The 22,387-nt window shown below is 35.8% G+C and overlaps 1 pseudogene; it reads right to left on the reverse strand.

The window, feature by feature from the left end:
* Positions 1–17,167: 17,167 nt before the first annotated feature.
* LOC102743031 (glutathione S-transferase A4 pseudogene) overlaps positions 17,168–22,387 on the reverse strand; it is a 10,104-nt pseudogene continuing 4,884 nt past the window's right edge.

Raw genomic sequence — 22,387 nt, forward strand, 5'->3', positions numbered from 1 at the left:
CCAACGTAGGTAGAACTGACTGATTCATCTTGTGTTTGTTTAAGGTACCAACCATATGATTATCGTTTTGGTTAAGATGACATTTTTAAAGGCTGACTGCATCCAATATCCCTAAATGGCACTTATACCTGTAAAGCATAATTTTATCTCTAGATATTAATTTAGTTTAATGTATTTCCTGTAGGATATGGTCAGTAAAGAAAATACATGCATTACACATTTGGTATATAAGTAGTTTTGAATCAAATTCGATTTCTCAATACTATTAAGACATACCAGACAGATCATGGAGAGTTCTCACATTAATTTTCAGTATGATCTAATATTTCATTACCTTCATTAAATCAAAATGGAATTTAAATTTATCATATGTTGATCAGTTTTACCACTTAAAACAATAGTAATCCAACCCTCCAAAAAATATGTATAATAAAATCACAAAAGATTAAAAAAACATGACTTTGGTTTATATTAGGTTTTTTTTCTAAAAAAAAAATTCATCTGTTGATCTATAGAAAAAAGCAAGAGCTAGAGGCAATGGCCCTGCCAATCTACAAGGTAAGAAATTAAGAGCAAAACCTTTGGCTACTACTTAGCTGGTATCTGGGGACAGGAATGAGAAGAGTTTGCTGTGGAGATTACCACCTAACAAAGATGAAACAGGTTTCTGTAGAAGCAGAAGAACAAGATGCAGTCATACAGCTAAGACTCAAAAGTATGTAATAAAAAGTTAAAGAAAAGTAGGGATGCAGAATGTATTAGTTAAAAGGCTTTTCAAAACAATGTTAATGTTTCTATTTCTATCATACTTTCTACAAGAGCATTCACTATCACTAGTTGTTGCTTATAGATTCAGGGCAGGAATTGAATAAATACAGAAAGAGACTACTCAACAAGACCCTGCTACAAAGATGACTCAGAAAGGGAGAAGAGGTTTTGAGGAGGTTAAATACCCACCTGGGTATTTTATTTTTTAGAATACTCAACTAAAATAATATATATTACTCTAATTTCTCTTATGTACACTCATGGCCTTCTGGATTCCTGGAAGAGCTCCACAAAAGACAAGGCCACAGGCTTACAGTTATGAGAAGAGTTTATTAATCTTAATGTGTTTCTACTAAGTTTGTGAAAGCAGTCTGTTTCAGAGTGACTGTTTGAATCTGAGTTCAGATGGTGCAAACTTTAACCCTCAGTTCTATTCTCTTTCACTTTTTGTGGAACTGCTCACTGAAGAGCTTCTGTCCTCTGGCTGTCATAGTAGGAATCTATATCTTTGAATGCAACATATAAAATAGGAAACGGGTTATAGAATATTTCCTCTTCTCATCTAATTTCTTGGCCTTAGCTCAGGTATCTCCAAAGCTTGTAAATATTTCCAAGGCAGAAAGGGTGGATGTGAGGTAAATGTCAGAGTAAGTACCAGGTATTAGTTTGGAGGAATTATTGATGAGTGGACTCAGCTTTCCACAGAAACATTGGGAAGATCAAGGAACACAGCCTTGTTTAAGCCTTCACGTGTACATCTGAGGATGTGTATGTGCGTGCGTGCTTGTGTGTGCATGTGCGCGCTCATGTGCGTGTGCGCGCGCACACACACACACAGACACACTCACAGACACACACACATCCAATAGAGTTAGCACTAGATAACTGTACCAAAAAAAAAACCCGTTTGTTCTATCTCAGTAAGGCCAGTCATTTCACCTGCTATATCAGGCCTCTTCGAAGGCAAAAATTTCTGCTCCAAGGTATAGCTACTGGAAATAGTCCCAAGACGCCTACCATTATCAACTTTTAATAGGAAGTCACTGTCAACATAATTTAACCATTTGGGAAATACATTATTTATTCATTCTTATTTTTTTTCTTCTGAAATGCCAATTCTGGCAGCCAGAACTTATATTAAAATTTATATATTATCATACCAGACAAATGCTACTTACCAACCTAGTGTTTATTTGACATTCATATTAAATGGAAGGAAGGGGAGAAATGTCTCTACCTCCTTAGCCTGAATAGGACTGAATTATTTCTATTTTATAGAAATGGAGACCTTTTAGAATCTGTCCTGCTTTAAGATCCTGACAAATCCTCACCAATGCCCAGACCTGCAGGCATCCTGGTAAATGTTTGCTTAACTGTCATTGTGAACTTCCCCTTTACTAAATCCTAGGTCGTATTATAGTTCCTAAAAGTATGATCTTCTTTCTCTCTTTTTTTTTTTCAGTTTTTCTATTTCCAACTTCAATCAGAACCATGAATTCTAACAGCCTCCTTCTTTCTCAGCATCAAAAGTGGGAGAAAAGGTGTCAGAAGTGGGAGAATATGACTCATTTAAAGTAAACATTTGGTAAAGGAATTTTCTATTTTTTCCCAAAAGTTATGTTCATCTGAGTGTATTAGTCAGAGACACAGCAGCACCATGGAGCTCCTCCTTTGAAGATCAATCATGTACAGCACATGAGATGACCTTTTACATGACTCCGTCCAAACATCAATAGAGATGGAAAGTGGAGCATTGTCTAGTTGGGACAGTTGGAAAATGGAATAGATGATAATTAATGCCACTGCAATCATTCTGTCTTCTGCTAAGAGCCTGTCAGCTTCCTCAGAGTGTCACCTACTCTCTGAGTGTTCAGAGTCTCTCTTCATTCAAGAATAGAGATATTTGATACTACAGATTGCTATGCAATAAATGAGATGGAAAACTATCACCTGACCACCTGAAGACATTAACATTCTATAGAATGTTTAAAATTTAAGAATAAAGAAAAATTTAAGAATAAAGAAAAATTTAAGAATAAATCCCATTTATTCTTAATATATAATGCTTTATATTTAAAAAGCATTATATATATAATTAATATATATAATGCTTTATATTTAAAAAGCATCTTAATATAATGCTTTATATTTAAAAAGCATTCACCTTCGGAATATGATTTATGCAAATTCACACATCTCAAGCTTTGAAACCCATTTGTGTATCTAATGGAACTAAGATAATTAATGGAACTAAGATAAATGAGTCCAAGAAAAATGATACTATTTTGATCTAATGCAATACAGTAGTCCACTCAAATCCATTAGAACATTTTCTTCACCCCAAGAAAATACATTCAGCCAATGATGTAGTAAAATTATGATGAGGAATAGTTATTTCTGAAATTATGTAACAATGTATTCTTGTTTTGCTTGTAAATAAAAGATAACATAGCACAGCTGATGCTTGTTTAAACTTTGCATACAAATATGCATGATGCCAACTGGATTCAATTTATCCTGTCTTAATTTGAATTAACTTGACAGATCTTTTGACACATGCTGAACAGACTAATTGTTGCTTATTTGGGTGCACTGAATCAGTGAACATGGCAATCAGAATCCAAGCAGATGTTCATAGTTTCTCTGATTGCCCGGAGCCTGAGGATGGAAGAAGAGGGAGAATCATTTTGTTGATTTACTTTTGTTAGTATCTGTCAAGGCATGGGTTGCATTACAAATACAATTGTTAAAATAAGCAGACTCTGCTAAAGAGTTGTGAAGAACAGATATGAATACTAATTATAATTTTACCTTTCGATGCATTTGAACTTGCAAAGTCCCTGTAAGCAGAATTTGGTAATAGTAAAATTGCCAGAGCACGTTTATCTTCTTCCAGCCTTTTCCCCCCAATATCTTTCTTTTTTAAATGTTATTAATTTGCTATGATTAGTTTCAAGAACACAGAAAATTATAGAGGAATAAAGCAAACAAAAGTGTATTTACCATCCTTACTGCCCACTTTGTCAAATCTTGCATTGTGCACTATTTACTACATTATTTTTTAAGAACAGGAACATTACGGATTCCACTGAATTTTCCTGTGAATGAATGGAAAAGATAACTAGAGTTGGATCGACTTCATGCACCCTTTAAAATTTTGTTACATCGTTTTGTGTTATCAATTTGAAGTAAAATTTGCTGTATACATTTAAAAAATAACAATGAATTAATGCAATAAAATTTAACAGAGTAAAAGTCGAGAGTTAAATAGTTAAATAGTTGAGATTGTAAAGTGACTTTTTAAAATGGTCAGGGATCCATTTTATCACATATTTATGGTTCATATTTGTGTTTCCTATTCTATAATTTTTTCTACATGTCTTGTCTATTTTTCTACTAGAAATTCCATAGCTTTTTTATAACTGATTTGTAGAGTATGCACTTTGGACACTAATCCTTTGCTGGCTTATGTGCTGCAAATACCATCTTACAGGCTATGACATTCTAATTTTTCTTTGCATAGAAATAATAAATTGTCCTATCACTATTTCTCTGAACATTGTTTTTTGCCTTCTTTTTTCTATCCTCTTCTCCTAAATTTCCTATTAGAATATATGAGGTTGTCTCATTCTTTTTTTCCGTATCTATTAGCATTTTCTTTTTTCTCACCATTTTACCTCTCTATTCATTACTCAGTATAATATTATCACACCTAATTTCTAATTCATCAATTCTGTTTTCAGCTCTGTCCATCTGATTATCTTTCTATCACTACATAAATATATGAATCACATAATTATATTAAATTATAGAATATATTCTCATGACTCTTGTGTTTCCAGAAGTCCCATTAAGTTCTTTTTTCAAATCATTTTTGTTACATCTTGTTCTTTCTTCTTCCTTTTATTTTAGACTTCATTTTACTTCTTTTTTCCAGGGAGGAGAAAGAGGTAAGATAAATTTATTTGACATCACTATTAGGAAATTTCCATCTAAAGTTGATTTTTTTTTGTAATCACCAACTATAATTGAGTTCTCATTATTATCTAAACCCACACTACATTCTTCTTGTTTCTCTGCCTTTTTTAATATGTACAATTTAATGTCATTTAAAGTAATATCCGACCTAAAATTCACCTTAATCTCCCCAGAAATGTATCTATTTCTCTCCTCTATACTGACTTTACCCATGAAGCTCTTCACAAAACTGTCTTCCGCATTAAGTCCTCAACTAGGCAAGGACTAATTGGGCTATTTTGGTGGCCAACAGAGAAAAAGAAAGTCAAGCCCCAAGGCTCTGAGAGTAGGTCTGGAGGATTTACCTCTGATCTCAGAGTGCCTGACGTGGACCTACTACAGCTCTAGTGGAGGCAGATCTAGGAGCATCCCCAGAGTCTGTCTGGCACACAGTGTTCAGTGGCCCATTTGCCGTACTAGTTAGCTTTGTCTTTTTTGCCAAGTCATCGACACCCTACACATCTATATTTCTTCATTTATAAAATGAGGATAAAATCACCTTTCTCAGTGATGATATGAAGGTTAAAGGAAATGATGACAACATGTAGTGGCATATAAGAATTCAAAAGTTATAACTTTATTTCATTTTTTAAAAGAGCCCTGCCATCTTATTTCTGTGCACTAAGTCTGCTGTTTATTTTCATTTCTGTCTCTCCCTCATCTTGGTTTCTTTCAGGACATTTTTCTGCCTTTTCTACCTTTGACAAGTCATTTTTCCAGTAGGTCTTGCTTGTGAGAATTATGTATACTGAAATGAGAATGTGTCCCATAAGTCAACATTTATATGTCTTTTTGCCACGTCCGGTGAATCATGGGTGTAGATCAACCTGATAGTAATAAATTCTTAGTGGGGCAAGTCCATGGTTTAAAAGTCTCATGAGTGGGGGCTCCTGGGTGGCTCAGTCATTAAGCGTCTGTCTTCGGCTCAGGTCATGGTCCCAGGGTCCTGGGATCGAGCCCCACATCGGGCTCCCTGCTCAGCAGGAAGCCTGCTTCTCCCTCTCCCACGCCCCCTGCTTGTGTTCCCTCTCTCGCTGTCTCACTCTCTGTCAAATAAATAAATAAATAAATCTTAAAAAAAAAAAAAAGTCTCATGAGAGGTTTTAGTTGTTCTTGTTTCAACCAAAGCCCAAGCCAAAACAGAAATCTTTCCCTGGGCTATTCTTTTGCCAATAGGGCATTTTTTAAAAAAATTTTTATTTCATGGTGTTACTCGATTTTTTTAAATGTTTATTTGAGAGAGAGAGAGAACACACACGCACAGAGGGAGAGTGAGAGGAAGAAGCAGACTCCCCACTAACACAGGGAACCTGATGCTGGGCTCCGATCCCAGGAACCTGTCATCACCTGAGCCAAAGGCAGACGCTTAACCGACTGAGCCACCCAGGTGCCCCAATAGGACATTTTTTAATAGTCTGCTTTGCACAGAAGGTGTAGCATTTCAAAGCTCTAACTTTATGTAATGATCTCAATTCTAAATCCCTAACTCATGTGGGCCTAAGACCACATTTCAGATTCCAAGTGAACATTAAGACAGTGTTTAGACATTCTAAAAGAAACACACATCAGACTTGATGCTGACATAACAATGCACAACACATTTTCTTTATCCATTCTTCCATTGATGTACACTTAGTTTGTTTCCATATCTTGGCTATTGTGAATAATGCTGTAATAAGCAATGGAAGTGCAGATATAACTCTGAGATCCTCATTTCAATTTTTTTAGATATCTGCCCAGAGTGGGATTACTGGATCATATTACAGTTCTATTTTTAGTTTTTTGAGGAACCTCTATATAAGGGTTCAAATTTCTCTTCATCTCACCAACACTCATTATTTTTGGTTATTTTTCGAATAGTCATCCTAGCAGGTGTGAGGTGATACCTCATTGTGGTTTTGGTTTGCATTTCCCTGATGATTTAGTGATTTTGAGCATCTTTTCATATGCCTGTTGACCACTGGTATGTCTTCGTTGGAGAAATATTTACTCAAGTTCCTTTGTCTATTTTTAAATCCAGTTATTTATTTAATTATTACATTGAATTGGGGAATTCCTCATATATTTACAATACTAACCCCTTAGCAGATACATGGGTTGTCAACTGATCTTCAACAAGGGTACCAATAATACGCAATGGAGAATAGTCTTTATCTTATTTGTATTTTAGCTGCATCCATAAATAATATTATTTATGTCTCCTTGTGAGATATGTATATATATATGCATATATATCGTACCTGTACACACATCAAAAATATATAAAATTATATTGCACTTATTTCTTTAAATATTGCTTACTATAGTCAATAGCATGTGTTTAAATCCACGTTCCTGTGTGAAGGTGTTGTTTATTTGTTTTTCTTGATTTATATTATTCCACAGCATATTTACTCTATTGTTAATGGTCTTTTGGGTTGTTTCCCATTTGAAGTTAATATGAACCATATTAGTATAACTTTCTGATAAATTTATCCCAGCTTTAATGGGGAAGAGATTCTTTAAGATTTATACAAGGACTAGAATTGCTGGCAATATACACTTCCTGAACTTTATTAGATATTCCAAGATAATTTTCAAAGCAGCTGCACCAATTTTCACTATCACAAATAGAGTATGAGTGTTCCACATCTTTGCCAATAAATTAACTGGGTATCTTTATTCATGTTTATTGAAAATTTATATTTAATCGCTTTTTTGGAGAACATATTTAAGCCATTGGCTTATTTTTCAATTTATTTTTCCATTTTTTAATGATGTTTTAGGAATTGTTTTATATATTATGGATGTGAATTAATTTTTGTGTCCAAAAAGAAGAAATGATTTTTAGTCAACAGAAAGACAGGTCTCACCAATCTTTTCATTTAAAATATTATTTTTCTTCTTTTCCCCACTTCACACACACACACACACACACTGTTTATTTTTTGTTTCTTTGGCTGCTCATTTTCGTGGGAAAATAACTTTGCTAAATAGATCTCAAACATACTGCTGAGTCCACTGTTTAACTGAAAAGCCCTAACACTCTTGGCTTTTATTATCTTTAAAATTCTATTTCCCCCTACTGGGGGGTACAGAAGCAATTTGTGGTTTCAAAACTGCAAGACCCCAAATTTCAGAACTCCACCTGCTTCATTTCATTGCAAACCAGTCACTTCTAGCCTGTGTTACTCACACTCTTAATTCCTTGGAATAAGTAGTAAAGAACAATCAATTTATATTTTTATTCTGGGTCTTTCTCTTTTGGAGATATGGGCTTAGGAGGGACTTGGTCAGCTTTCTAAGTCATCGCAGGCAACATGTTACTAAATATGTTGACATCATATAACACAGATCTCAAGCTTTCCAATCTGTTGTTTTGTTCCTCCACACACCACCCCTCTACTACTCCAGAGGCTAATATATTGTTAGAAGCTCCTCAGCCCTGCATTTTTGTTAACAGTTTTGATATTATTTAGGACAGGGATAGCTGTTGAAACGGACCTCAAACAGATTAGTCAAACACAAACATATTATCAGTTGTAGGCAAGTTGGTAGGAGACTTTTCTCCACTTGGTGATTCAGAGATTCAATCTCCTCTTATCTTATGGCAAAATTGTCTGGTAGGAACTTGTCATTTTCAGTATCTGGTCTGCAAAAGAACAAAGAGCGTGTGGTGAAGGCACAACACTTCCCAAATTTTTGGTCCATAATGGATATGCATTAATTTTGCTCGTATTCCACTGGTGAGACTTCAGTCACAGAGAAACATACAAATACAGATGAAATGGAAAATATAATCTGTGTGCTCAGAGAGAGGAAGAAATGGATTTTGTTTCAATGGATAGCAGTTTCTGCTACAAATATCTCAAAAACAATTTATTGTTTGTTTATTGGTCTGCTGCTGCTGGTTTGCAATTCTTCTTCGTATATACACAGGTCTGTTTATTTAGGGTTCTTTTTCATGTTCCATATTTCTAATTTGCCTATACTCTAAGCCAGAACCACATTATCCTGTTTCTTAGGCTACTTTTATAAGTCTTGACATCTACTAGGACAAATTTTCCTATCTTCTTCTACTGAATCAAATCCTGGCTGTTCTTAAATATATTGCTATGTGAAGTTAGATAAATATTACTAATTTTTACAGGCAAAATAAGTTAGAATTTTAAGTGGACTGTCATTGAATTTATAGTTTATTGAGAATTGAGAAATTTTAAAACATTAAATAGTTCTTTAAAATATTGACTCATCAACCTAAATGGTATAGCTCTAAGTTTGTTTAGGGTTAATTTACCATATCTCAATAGAGTTTTATATTTTCCATAAATATCTTGCACTTCTGTTGTTGCATTTATGTTATTTTTAAATAGAACAGTTTTTGTTTTATATGTTAATTGTTGCCACTATATAAAATACAATATTTTTGTATATTATTTTATATGCAGTAACTGATTATAATAAATTAATGGTGGATTCACTTGACCACCTAATCATAAATTCTTATCTTATATGTTGTTTGTCCATTTAGTTATTTAGTCAGTTCTTTCTTTAATTTGTCCTTGCTGCTCTGCCGGGGAATTCCAGTACAAGAATAAATTGTATTGTATATATGCTTTGACAGACTAAGCAACATCAATTCCATTCTTAGTTTGCAATATATAATTATTAACAGATCTTTAATTTACAGGAAATGAATTTTTCTTTCTCATATTGAGGAAATCATATGGGTTTCACCCTAATATGCTAATTGTGTTGATGCATTAGTGGATTTTGAATATTAATACAATCTTGAATTCATGAAATATTATAGAACTTACTATATGCATATTATGTAAAATATGTATTTGATATTATAATATATTTATTCAGGATTTTTGCATTTATATTCATAAGTAAGATTGACTTATAATTCTCTTTTTCTCATCACTTTGCTGTGGTTTCAAAATTATGCTAACAATTTTTAGAATTATTACTTCTATATAAATTTGGAAGTTTTGGCTGAATAATTTGATTCAATTTATTTTATTTCATTGTTATTGGGGTATTCTCATTTTCTATTCTCTATTGAGTCATATAAATGTATGAATTAATTTTATTTTGGAATTTGTTTATTTTGAAATTTAAAATTAATTGACAAGAAAATTCCATAATATTCTATTATTGAATACCTGTAGCATCTGTATTTCTGGTCTCCTCACCCTGCCCCCTTTTCTCTTTCCTGGTGTTGATTATCTGAGGCTTTTTCATTTAGTTGATCAAAGCAATAATGTAGCAATCGGTCGATTTTATTCATCTTTTCAAAGAACAAACATTTGCATCCATTGAGTATGAAATAATAAAAAAGACAAATATTGGTCTCTGCCCCTGATTCCTGACACAGAGTCCCTAAGACCTTTGTAATTTCCTGAGTGACAGGGTCTGACACAGAGTTCCTAAATCCCTTGGAATTTCTTGGATGATAGCAATGTCTTTTGTTCTAATGAGGCAACTCTTGGTGGGCTCCTGGATGGGGGCTGGTCACCAGAAAAACCAAGCCATGATGGGAAGCTTGAAACTCTTAGCCCTACCTCCCATTCTCTGGAGAGCAGAGAGAGCTGGTAATCAAGTTAATTATCCATCATTCCTATGTGATGAAGCTTCTATAAAAAAATCCCAAAATATGGGGTTCTGACAGCATCTGGATTGGCCAATGCATCCACCTTCTGGGAGGGTAGAGCACCCCAACTCCACTGGAATAGAACCTTCTGAGCTAGGGACCCTTCTGAACCTCACCTGTGGGAATCTCTGTCTCTCCCCATCTGACTTCATCAGTATCCTTTATGATATCCTTTATAATAAGCCAATAAATGTGTTTCCCTGAGTTCTGTGAGCCATTCTAGCATATTATTGAATCCAAGGAAGGGGTTATAGGAACTCCAATTTATAGCCAGTTGTTCAGAAATACAGTTGACAACCGGGGACTTGCAATTGGTTTCTGAAATGGGGATACTCCCATGGGACAGAACCCTTAATTGGCGGGATCTGATATTAACTCCAGGTAGTGTCAGAAGTGAATCATAGAACACCCACTGGTGTCAGAGAATTCTCTGGTGTGGGAACAACCCACACATCTGATCACAGAAGTGTTCTGTGTGAGTGTGAATAGACAAAATGGTTTTCTTCTTAGGCTGAAACTCTATTTTTTAATTAGTTGAATTGTTTCTTTACTTATTGGTTTTAACTTTTTGCTGTTTTTTTTCCTAACTGCTCAGCTGCGCAGATGGATGATTATTCATTAGTATTCAGTTATTTTTTTCTAATATACCTACTTAAGATAATAAATTTCTCTCTAAACATAGCACTAGGTGTATCTCACAAGTTTTGCTGTGTAATATTTTAATCATTTCAATTCAAAATACATTTTAGTCCTTATAATTTCTCCTTTGGTCCATGGGTATTTTAGAAGCCTGTTCTGTTTCCAAATATATGATCATTTTCTAGGTAATCTTTAAATTAATTCCAAGCTAAATTGCATTTTAGTAAGAGAATGTACTCTGTATGTATCTCATGTATACTTAAAAATAATGTACATTCTGAGGTTGTTGGTGTGGTGCTTTATTAGCATCCATTAGGTCAAATTTCTAACGTGTTCAAATCTCTTTACTCTTATTTCTGGAGAGAGCTTTTCACCTTACAACTGTGGATGTGTCCTTTTTTTCTAATTCTGTCAGATTCTTGCTTTCTGTATTTTGAATTATATAAAAACAAATTTCAAAGTATTATTGCTCTGGTGAATTTAAATTTCTGTCATTTTAAACTAATTCACTTTATCCTAGGATACTTTGGCCTAATTCTATTTTGTCTGATATTAATAAACTAATTTCTACCTTTTTTGGTTAGTACTTGAGTGGTTCATATTTTTTCAATCTTCTACTTTCAACCTTATCATTTAAGAGGGTCTGTCATCGCAATATACATCTTCAATTTTTCATTTAGTTTGACTTTTTTTGTTTTATTTATTTATTTTTTTTAAGATTTTATTTATTCATTTGAGAGAGGGAGAAAGAAAGAGAGATAGCATCGTGGGGGGAAAAGCAGAGGAAGAAGCAGACTCCCTCCTGACCAGGGAGGCTGAGGCGGGACTCGATTCCAGGACCTTGGGATCATGACCTGAACTGAAGGCAGACGCTTAACCGACTGAGCCACCCAGGCGCCCCCTTTTTGGGTTTTAAATGTAATATTATATCAATTCAGACTTGCCATAATGACAAATGTACTCAAATTCTATGTTATTCCTTCACATCTTTTCTGTATTTCTTTTTTTCTCAGGCTATTTTCCCTCCCTCTTCTAACATGGCATTTACATATATTTTTTAAGGTTACCCTAGAAATTAACAAATCACACTCACCTTATCATGAATGAGATTGTTCTACGATTTTGTATCTTTTAATGCTTTTGCCAGGTTTTTATATTAAGGATACCCCAGTCTCATCAAACAAGTTGGCAGATGTTTTTCTTCTCCCTTTATTTTCTTAAAGCCTTTGTGTAAAAGTTTCTCAAATATCTGCTAGTGTTCAGCATTAAAAAAATATCTGATTCTTGAGATTTTATTTGTTTTGATTTTTAAAGTAAGTTTTCACTCAATTTCTTTAATTAGAGATGACGAACTCAAATTAAAGTAAGTTTTCATTCAATTTCTTTAATTAGAGATGAAGAACTCAGGTTTTGATTTATCTTAAGTCTATATCTGTAAGTTTGTTTTTCAAGGACTCTATCTCATAAGTTGGTAAATTCATTGGTATAAAGTTGTTCTCATATTCCCTTGCTTTCTTTTTAAATTCTGTAAGATATGTAATGATACTGCATTTAATTTTTCTTTTTTTATTGTTATTTAATCACCATACATTACATCATTAGTTTTTTAAAAATTTTTTGTTGTTATGTTAATCACCATACATTACATCATTAGTTTTTGATGTAGTGTTCCATGATTCATTGTTTGCTTATAACACCCAGTGCTCCATTCCTCTTTAATACTCATCACCAGGCTAACCCATCCCCCCACCCCCCTCCCCTCTAGAACCCTCAGTTTGTTCCTCAGAGTCCATAGTCTCTCATGGTTCGCCTCCCCCTCCAATTTCCCCCCCTTCATTCTTCCCTTCCTGCTATCTTCTTCTTCTTCTTCTTTTTTTTTTTAACATATAATGTATTATTTGCTTCAGAGGTACAGGTCTGTGATTCAACAGTCTTACACAATTCACAGCGCTCACCATAGCACATTTAATTTTTCTAATGTTTGTAATTTCTTTCTCTACTAAAGTTTTGAGATTTGTATTAATATTTTCAAAGAAATAACTTTTTGATACACTTATTTCCTCCTGTTTTTGTCTTTCTAATTGATTTATACTATAATCTTTATTTTGTCCTTCCTTCTACTTACTTTGGGTTAAATTACTTTCTTTTTTACTACTTTTTAAGGTAGTAAGTATCTCAGGTCACTGATTTTTATAATTTTCTTTTCTATTATAGATATTTAAAACTACAAATTTCTCTCCAAATCATGCATCCCCAGAATAAATTCCTCTAGGTAATGATGTGTATTATCCATTTCATACATCTCTGGATTTTTTTTTTTTATTTGACAGAGAGAGACAACAGCGAGAGAGGGAACACAAGCAGAGGGAGTGGGAGAGAGAGAAGCAGGGTCCCCACTGAGCAGGGAGCCTGATGTGGGGCTTGATCCCAGAACCCTGGGATCATGACCTGAGCCGAAGGCAGATGCTTAACGACTGAGCCACCCAGGCGCCCCACATCTCTGGATATTACCTGCTAATATTTTTCAGGATTAAAATGTCTATTTTCATTTCCTTTTACAAAAGGAATACATATATGTAAATGTAAATATATACTTGTTAACTGGGAGCGAATTAAAAGGAAATGACAGGCTAGTAATGTTGAAATTTTAGAGCATAGTGGAAAGTAATTGAAGTCTTCATCTTGTGCGAGAAAAACTGACAATAAGAAGTAAGAGTATATTTTGTTTTATATTTTTCTAGGAGTCCCCACTAGTGTTAGATTTCTTCACTTAAAGGGCATTTCCAGTGGTGCCTGGGTGGCTCAGTTGGTTAAGCATCAGACTCTTGGTTTCAGCTCAGGTCATGATCTCAGCGTAGTGAGATCTGAGATCGAGTCCCTTGGACTCAAGAGTCTGCTTGAGATTCTCTCCCTCTCTCTCCTCCTCCGCCCCTAATCTCCCCACCTCAATCAATCAATCAATCAATAAAATCTTTTTAAAAATTTTTATTTACTTATTTGAGAGAGAGTGAGAACGACAGAGATCACAGAGGGAGAGGGAGAAGCAGACTTGCCACTGAGCAGGGAGCCCAATGTGGGGCTTGATCTCAGGATCCTGAGATCATGACCTGAGCTGAAGGCAGACGCTTAACCAACTGAGCCACCCAGGTACCCCGAAGTCTTTTTTTAAGGGCATTTCCAATTCTGTCTGCAGCTGGAACCCAGGGTGCACTAACAAACTAAAAGTTCCATATATCGCCATTCATGTATTTTAGAAATGGGCAAAAGGGAGAAAAAAAAGAAGTCCTCTTCTACAATAGTCTGAGTGTATGAAGTGCTACTCTTCCCAACATTAAAGGGAATATCAAGTTATAAAGCATTTAAAGTTGCATAATAACATTAATTTTCCATACATATGTTTACATCTTTAGCTTACGATTTCAATCTAAGGTGCCTCTATGATTCTTTTTGTAGCTAATTTTAACATAATAATTAGAATTGATGTGTAACTACACCAGATCTCAGCTGCTCCTACAGGGTACACTTGTGTACACTGTAATTACAACTTATACTAAACACACCAAAGGAGAACATGAAAAACTTATATGTACTTAATTACACACATGCCATTTAATCATTTTTTTTCTAAAACTAGGCAATATCTGTTTCTAAAAAAAAATCAAGGAAATAAAACTATCAAATGATACACTGGCAACAGGTGGAATTTCCAGTTGTGATTGCTTAGTAATTTTTTAAAAAAATAGTACAATATAGTTTTTCATACTAATTGTTTTCTCTATCCTCTCACATTCCGGATGTCAAGAAAAACCTTTAACTATATTTGTGCTATTATCATTGCATTACAGATATTGGTTACCTAATTATCATGTCAATTAACTATACTGCACTTCTTTAAGGTAGGGAGCATATTTTTCTCATCATTGAACACCCCCACCCCCAATGCCTTGCCAAGTGCTGGCAGAAATTAAGTACTGAATAAGAGTATTGTACAAATGGGAAATTAACAAAGTAGGAGAAGGTAGTTAATCATGTCCTGAAAGCTTAGAAGCTCTTCCAAGCAGAGAAATGGACCAAGGGCATTTGAGGTAGAGAAAGTTGTTTGCAAAGGCAAGTAGATTTTTTTTTTAAAGATTTTATTTATTTATTCATGAGAGACAGAGAGAGAGAGAGAGAGAGGCAGAGGGAGAAGCAGGCTTCCAAGGAGCAGGGAGCCCGATGCGGGACTCGATCCCAGGACCCTGAGATCAGGACCTGAGCCGAAGGCAGACGCTCAACCATCTGAGCCACCCAGGCACCCGGCAAGTAGATTTTATTCATTTATTTAACAAATATTTATTGAGCCCATTATACATGCTAAACTTTGGGATATAATCTAAGGCAATAACATATATGGTCCCAGCTTCCAAGAAGCTTATGGTTTATGAAAAAAAAATGTGTTCAGCTAATAAATCACTCAAAAATGTGTTCCTATAAGCTGAAATAAGTGTATAAAGCAATATCAGTATATATAATAAATGGAATTAATGCCTTCTCCTGAGTTAATTGAGCATGTTTTATAATCCTAATTTGTCTCTACTGTGGAATTATTTATAACTTAAAAAAATTAGTAGTCATTCCTAGGGTTGAAGCCCTTTCATATAGTGTTACATTATATGTTATGTAACATTGGTGTTGTCTACTTATGTATATTATATCACTTAATGTGTAGAGCAAGATGCTCACAACTAAAAATATCAGCTCTTCCCTCCAAACCCATGTGCTGTTTAGGTCATACATTTTACTTTTTTTTTTTTTTTTAAAGATTTTATTTATTTATTTGAGAGAGAGAATGAGAGAGAGATCATGAGGGTCAGAGAGAGAGGCAGACTCCCCGCTGAGCAGGGAGCCCGATGCGGGACTTGATCCAGGGACTCCAGGATCATGACCTGAGCCGAAGGCAGTCGCTTAACCGACTGAGCCACCCAGGCGCCCCCATACAGTTTACTTTTAACATATGCTTTAAGCATACAATATATCACTATTTTTGCTTTGAAAACTCTGCTTTTATTCATTTATTCCATATCAGAGTTCATCCTTTTTAGTTTATCCACCTTTCTGTCTGGTTTCATAGTCCTTCTGCCTGAAGAATTTTCCTTAAGATATCTTGCGGTGCAAGTCTACTAGAAATAAATTGTGAGTGAGTGTGTGTGTGTATAAAGCAGATATTTTTTCCCTCACTTTGACAGATATTTGGGGGTGTATAGAATCTTATGTGGGCATTATTTATTTATTTATTTTGCAACACTAAATATAACAATTCGGTGTATCTGGCTTGCATGACTCCAGATGAGAAATGTGCTGTAGTTCTTTGGTTCTCTTTACGTAACGTGTCTTTTTTCTCTGGCTGCCTTCAAGTTTTCCCCGTTTTCATTTATTTTCAGCAGTTTGAATATAACAGGTAAGTGTGAGGCATGTCTGTGTGTGTGTGTCTGTCACTAATTTTGGAAAAATTTTTGCCATTATTTCTTCAATTATTTCTCCTCTCCCTTTTCTTTTTCTTCTCCTGGGATTCCAAGAATACATTTACTAAACCAGTTAATATTGTCCAACAGCACTTGGATCCTCTGTTTGATTTTCATACTTTTTTTTGTTTTGTTTTTTCACCTACCTATCTTTGAGGTCACTAATTTTTTTTTCTTTTCTTTTTTTTTGTGGGAGGTTACATTGAGCATAGGGAGTATTTTTAATTGGTTGTATTGGGCATAAGCATGTTGAAGACATTCCTTATCTTTGTTACTGCTTTTTGTTTCTAGCTTTTTCATTTGTTTCTTTCTTATAGATTCCACTTCTCTTCTAAAATTACCCATTTCTCTTGCATGCTGTCCACCTTTTGCATTAGAGATTTTATCATATTACAGTAGAATCTTGAATAAGTTGGGGTTGGGGCACCAACCCCCTGTGCAGTCAAAAACCCCATATAACTTTTGACTCCCCCCAAGAGTCTATTGTGATTTTTTTATTTGTAAATTCTTTTTTTTTTAAGAATTTATTTCTTTATTTGACAGAGAGAGACACAGCGAGAGAGGGAACACAAAGCAGGGGGTGTGGGAGAGGGAGAAGCAGGTCTCCTGCAGAGCAGGGAGCCTGATGGGGGGCTCGATCCCAGGACCCTGGGATCCTGAACTGAGCCTAAGGCAGACACTCAATGACTGAGCCACCCAGGCACCCCTATGTGTAAATTCTTTATTTTGGCTAATATTGACTGCAATCACTACTACCACGGATTTATTATGGCTGAGAGGAGCTATTCACTAGCTATTCTGCTGTTATTAAACACTAAAAATTAGGAAAAAACTGGAGGTTATTTGGAATGGGATAAGGAGAGGAGAGCAGAACCTCAAGGGAGAACATGAAGTCCTACCCAGCCTTGTTATCCGAAATGAGTAACTGCGTCAGATCTAACTTAAGTGCCAGCTTCTCCAAAAAGGTTTTCAGAAAAAGGTCGCATAACAGTTATTCACTGGACAAAAAGTGTTGATGTTTCTAGAAAAGGTCTTGACATGAAAGACCCAACTTAAGAACAATTATACATAGCACCATGACAGAGCTGGGCTCATGGCAGCCTGGCACCAATTAAAATGCTACTGTGGACACAGAAATCTGTAGGGGCTAGCCCTCACTCACAGATATATGTGATGTTTTACAGCATAGAGATGTAGATGGTTCTCTCTTCTGTATGTAGATGTCATCTGGAGGAGACTTCTTCCTGCTGCCACATTCAAGGAATTTCTTAATTGTAGGGATATTGCTTATTTTCACTGTGAACTCCTGGAGGTGCAGACAGGATAGTGGGGACTTTCTCTTCTAGAGTCAAAATGATTTGGAGCAGAATCATGTCCACAAGCCTCAGCTGATTTCCAATAAGAAATCATTTGCCGTGATCCCTTAAAACCTTTTCAAACTCAGACGTGCATCTAATTATAGCCTTCTAGGCCATGTTAACCGGTTGTTTTTGTTGATCATCTGGTTTCAGGAAAGGATGTATGATAATCAGTTCCAGCAGATCTAGCGTCACTTCCATGTGCAGGTCAATGAGGGTTCTCTCCTTGAGGTCCTCCCCGAAAGAGATGGTGCTTTCCCACTATGTAGTGAAGAATGCTTCCGATCTGCATCAACTTCATTCCATTAATTTTACCCATTGGCATGTGTTGAAACAGCAGGTGGTTACCATCTTGCAACTTTTGCAACTGTTCTTCTGTTTCTAAGAATACTTCATCCAACTCGACTCCAGTGGCAGCTAAAACCCATCTTGTGGATTCCATCAGGTCTCTTCTGTTCGGATAGTGGAGCTTGGGCTTCCCCGCCCTGATGGCTTTTCAGGCTTCCTGGAGTCCACGTGGAGCACCCAGAGCCACCCAATGTGTTCTGCAAGCAATCTGCTGCCCAATAGCCTATTATTGACTGGAAGTCTTACCAATTGCATAAATAGCTGATTAACACATATTGTGTATGTTATATACGTTATATACTGTATTAGAATAAAGTAAGCTGGACAAAAGAAAATGATTTAAGAAAATCATAAGGAAGAGAAAATATTTTATAGTACTGTACTGTATTTTTTTAAAAACCCATGTAAATGTGGATCCATATAGTTCAAACCCATGCTATTCAAGGGTAAACTGTATAACATTGATTTTAACATTCTGCTCATAGCTTTTCAATATATATCTCAAATATGAGCCTAGTTCTATTGATTATCTTTGTCTCTTGGAAATGCATTGTCCGTTATTTGCTTTTTCATAAACCTTGTAATCTTTTGTAGAAAGAAAGTAAACATTCTATATAAGAGAGTAGATACTGAGGTAAACAATATTTGGGGGGGGGGCTAGAAATTAGCATTCCTTTCCTTCTGTTAGACCTTTATTGTGTGGATTTGAAGCCATCTAAAGAGAAGTGGTTGCTATTGCTACTCTCAGGGCACTTGGTCACCTAATTCCTCTAGAGATAATGTGTGTTCAGAGTGGGAGTGGCCTTCTTTATGGTTTTATCATTTCTGATTCATCCTCAGCTGTATCTTCCCCTTGAGGTGTGCCTGAGAGAGAGTTCCTCTCCAGTCTTGCTTTATCCTGGTCCTCTTCCAGGAGAACTGTTGACCTGTTACTCATTAACTTTTAGTCTGGTAGTAGAGTGTACTCACCCCTCTCCAGCTGTAATTCTGTACAAGCATGTATTCTGATCCTTCCCTTACTGTTTTTTCACTAGTTTTCACTAATGCCCTGAAAGCTGTGGTGTTCACTGCTCTTCTACCACAGTAAGTTCTGTAGGGGCAAATGGGGAAGGAGTATTCAAATGGGGCTTGTGCTTCTCTTGCTGACACTGCCATTCCTCTTCCCTAACCCTGCACCATGAGGGACTCTTCCTCAGAACTTTCACCAGTCTTTTTGTGAATATCTTATGAGGTGCATGTAGAAAAACCTGCAAGTAGGTGTCACCTCCCCCTATACACACAGCACCTGAGGCCTCCAAACTCACACTAACATGCTATCTGCAGCTAATTTGTTAGCATCTCAAGCTGCATTCTTCTTATCAGTACTTGGCTACATCATCCCAGGTGAAGAAGTGCTCATGTCCTATCTTTTCCCGCAATCTTTAGTCTCTCCTCAGATTTTGCATTAGTTGGTTGTGCCATGACCTCAGTTCTTTGGTTCAGGAAAAGTTATGAACTTGCATTTGCCTGGATTTTTTGTTTTTGTCAAGGTGATAGCAGCACTCTTTCCACCTCTCTTTAATCCAAGAAGAAACTGGAAAGCCAAAATCATAATTCTTAAGGTGATATTTGGAAGATGAGTAAGAGTTTACTAGTGAAAGGGGGGAGGCCAGAAGAGATTTCCAGGTAAAAGAAACATCATGGTAGTGTTATGAAGGAGCATGATATTTACAGCGAATGAAAAAGGAGCAATGAGAGCAAGGTGGTTGAGCATAGATAATGAATATAAAGATGGGACTGTGGGAGACTGGAGAAATAGAGCAGGTCACGCCATGCCTACACCTTGTTTAATCCTTATCCTAGGAACAACAGGAATTCTATAATGTATTGTGAGCAATTTTCAGAGTTTCGTTTTGAAATATTTATCCTGGGTACACCCTGGAAAGCTAATTAAAAATCATGTGGGCAGACCGATGGGGAGATACCACAGTTGTCCAGGTAGAGCAAGATGGACCCTTGGAATAGAGAAATAGGAGTGGGTATGGAAGAAAGACCTCTCCTGAAAATAAAAAGAGAAAGAAAGAAAAATGAAAGAAAGGTAGACTTTTTGAAGAGTCTGACACATATGGAGAATGGTGAGTTCAGGGTGGCTATTACACAGGTTTTTCGATAGGACTTTTAGGAAATAAGGCTGGAAATGAATTAAGATGAAACCGTGAAAGACCATGTAGGCTGCACTATGAAGGTTGTATTGATTTCTTCTATATGTACTAATTAGATCACAATAGGCTTTAAACTGAGCTGTGACATGATCATATTAGATTTGGGGAGATATGACTTAAATCACTAAGCCATGATCTATGTAGATGGGACATTATTACATTCTGAACAGTAAATGCAACATTTTCAGCCTGTGTTCGTATGAACATATATTAGAATGGTAAAACTAGACAATAATTGTCTTTACAAACAAATGAATAAGCTATTAAGACAAAGAAAATTTAGTTTTCTTACCACCATCCACTGAGCAAAATAATCTGTCAGTAAAATATATTACTCACGAAATAGGAATCATATTCAACATAAAAGCTGATTTGAAGATAATGAAAATGAACCAATTGATAGATCAAAAAGTGGTTATATCTGACAATTTACCTTTTGTTTTCATGGTTCAAGTAAGACGTAAATGAAAAATTCATTATATTTTGTATCATAGCAAATTTATAAATCCTGGTTTAAAAGATAAGCATTCATTACGTGTCATTTTCCTAGTTTTTAAATGTTATTTTCTTGATAGATTCACCCATCCAGCCACTTACGTATTTAAGTTCTCAGTGAGCACATATTGGGCACTGAAAACGTGCTTCGTACTGTGGATGCAGGGATTCCAAAAAATTAGATGACATACACTGTGTTTTCAAAGAGTGTCCAAAAAAGAAACAGACATTGCAGCGCACTGGAGTTACAAGCTGAAAAGTACAAAGTAAGGATGAAGTACCAGTGACACTGTACGAAGCAGGTTGGGGGCTTTATAATATAATTTATAAAAAGGAAATGAGGCAAGACTTCTTGATATGAGTCGTCATGCATTTAGTTCAAATCATTTCAGCAAAACGTTAATAATTACTCTGTACCAGGCCCTATGCTCAGTGTTTGGGCTACAGATATTGATAAGATATAGTCAGTGATTTCAAGAAACTAATAATCTAATGAGAAAGACTAATATTGTAACACCCAACTATAGTATCAAATTCTAGTAACAGTATAAACTAATCCAAAATGAGAGTTGGAATGAGGATTCACTGAGGAAATAATTAGGAATGAGAACTGAAGGGTAAATAACGTCAGGAGGAGTGAAATGTTAGATCAGTACTTCCTGGCAGAGGACAGAGCATGGCAAAGGGCAGACAAATTAGCCTTTACTTTGTGCTCCCAGGGACACTCTCTGATGCGTAATTTACATGCAGTGCCCTGCAATCATTCTAAGGAATAGGCATTACCACTTCCCTTTAGAGGTGTGAAATCTCTGACCCAAAGAGGTAGGTAGCTTTTCTAAGATATGTCAGGCTGCTAGGCTGTCTGAGGCTATCTTGTTTAAACACCCATGTTCTCAAACACGTGATAATGAGTGAAATGATATGGTGTATCAGAGAATTGTAGGTAGCTTAGCATGGATAAGCTATATGCAAGAATATGCATATTTCTCTTCTCTTCATATGTTACCATTCCCATTTGGGTTTTTTTTTTTTTTTTTTTTTTTGGTTTTGGCTACTCCTTCTTCCAGGCTTGTCATCGGAACCCCATCTCCACCAGCCTGCCACATATTGACAGACAGCAAACCTTACCTAATCTGCCTTACTTGGGGAATGAGTAGCTAGATGGAACACCAAGGAGGACTGCTTTATGGATCCCAAGTACCACAACCATTGCTTCTGGTTCCATCTGAATGTTGTCTCCTCTGGCTCGACTGAAGCTTTGCTCGTCAGATTTGGAAATGTCTCTTGCTACAGACTCATGTTCTGGGACCCAGTGGTTATTCTTGCTATTTTTAGATCCTTCCCCTTACTAGCCTGCTACCCTGATGCCCATCCTTTTCCACTACTCCCTGTGACAACAAACTCAACCAGCTGTTTTCCCAA

Source organism: Leptonychotes weddellii, chromosome 4, assembly GCF_054177405.1.
Source record: "Leptonychotes weddellii isolate Sample4059 chromosome 4, ASM5417740v2, whole genome shotgun sequence".
Lineage (NCBI taxonomy): Eukaryota > Metazoa > Chordata > Mammalia > Carnivora > Phocidae > Leptonychotes > Leptonychotes weddellii.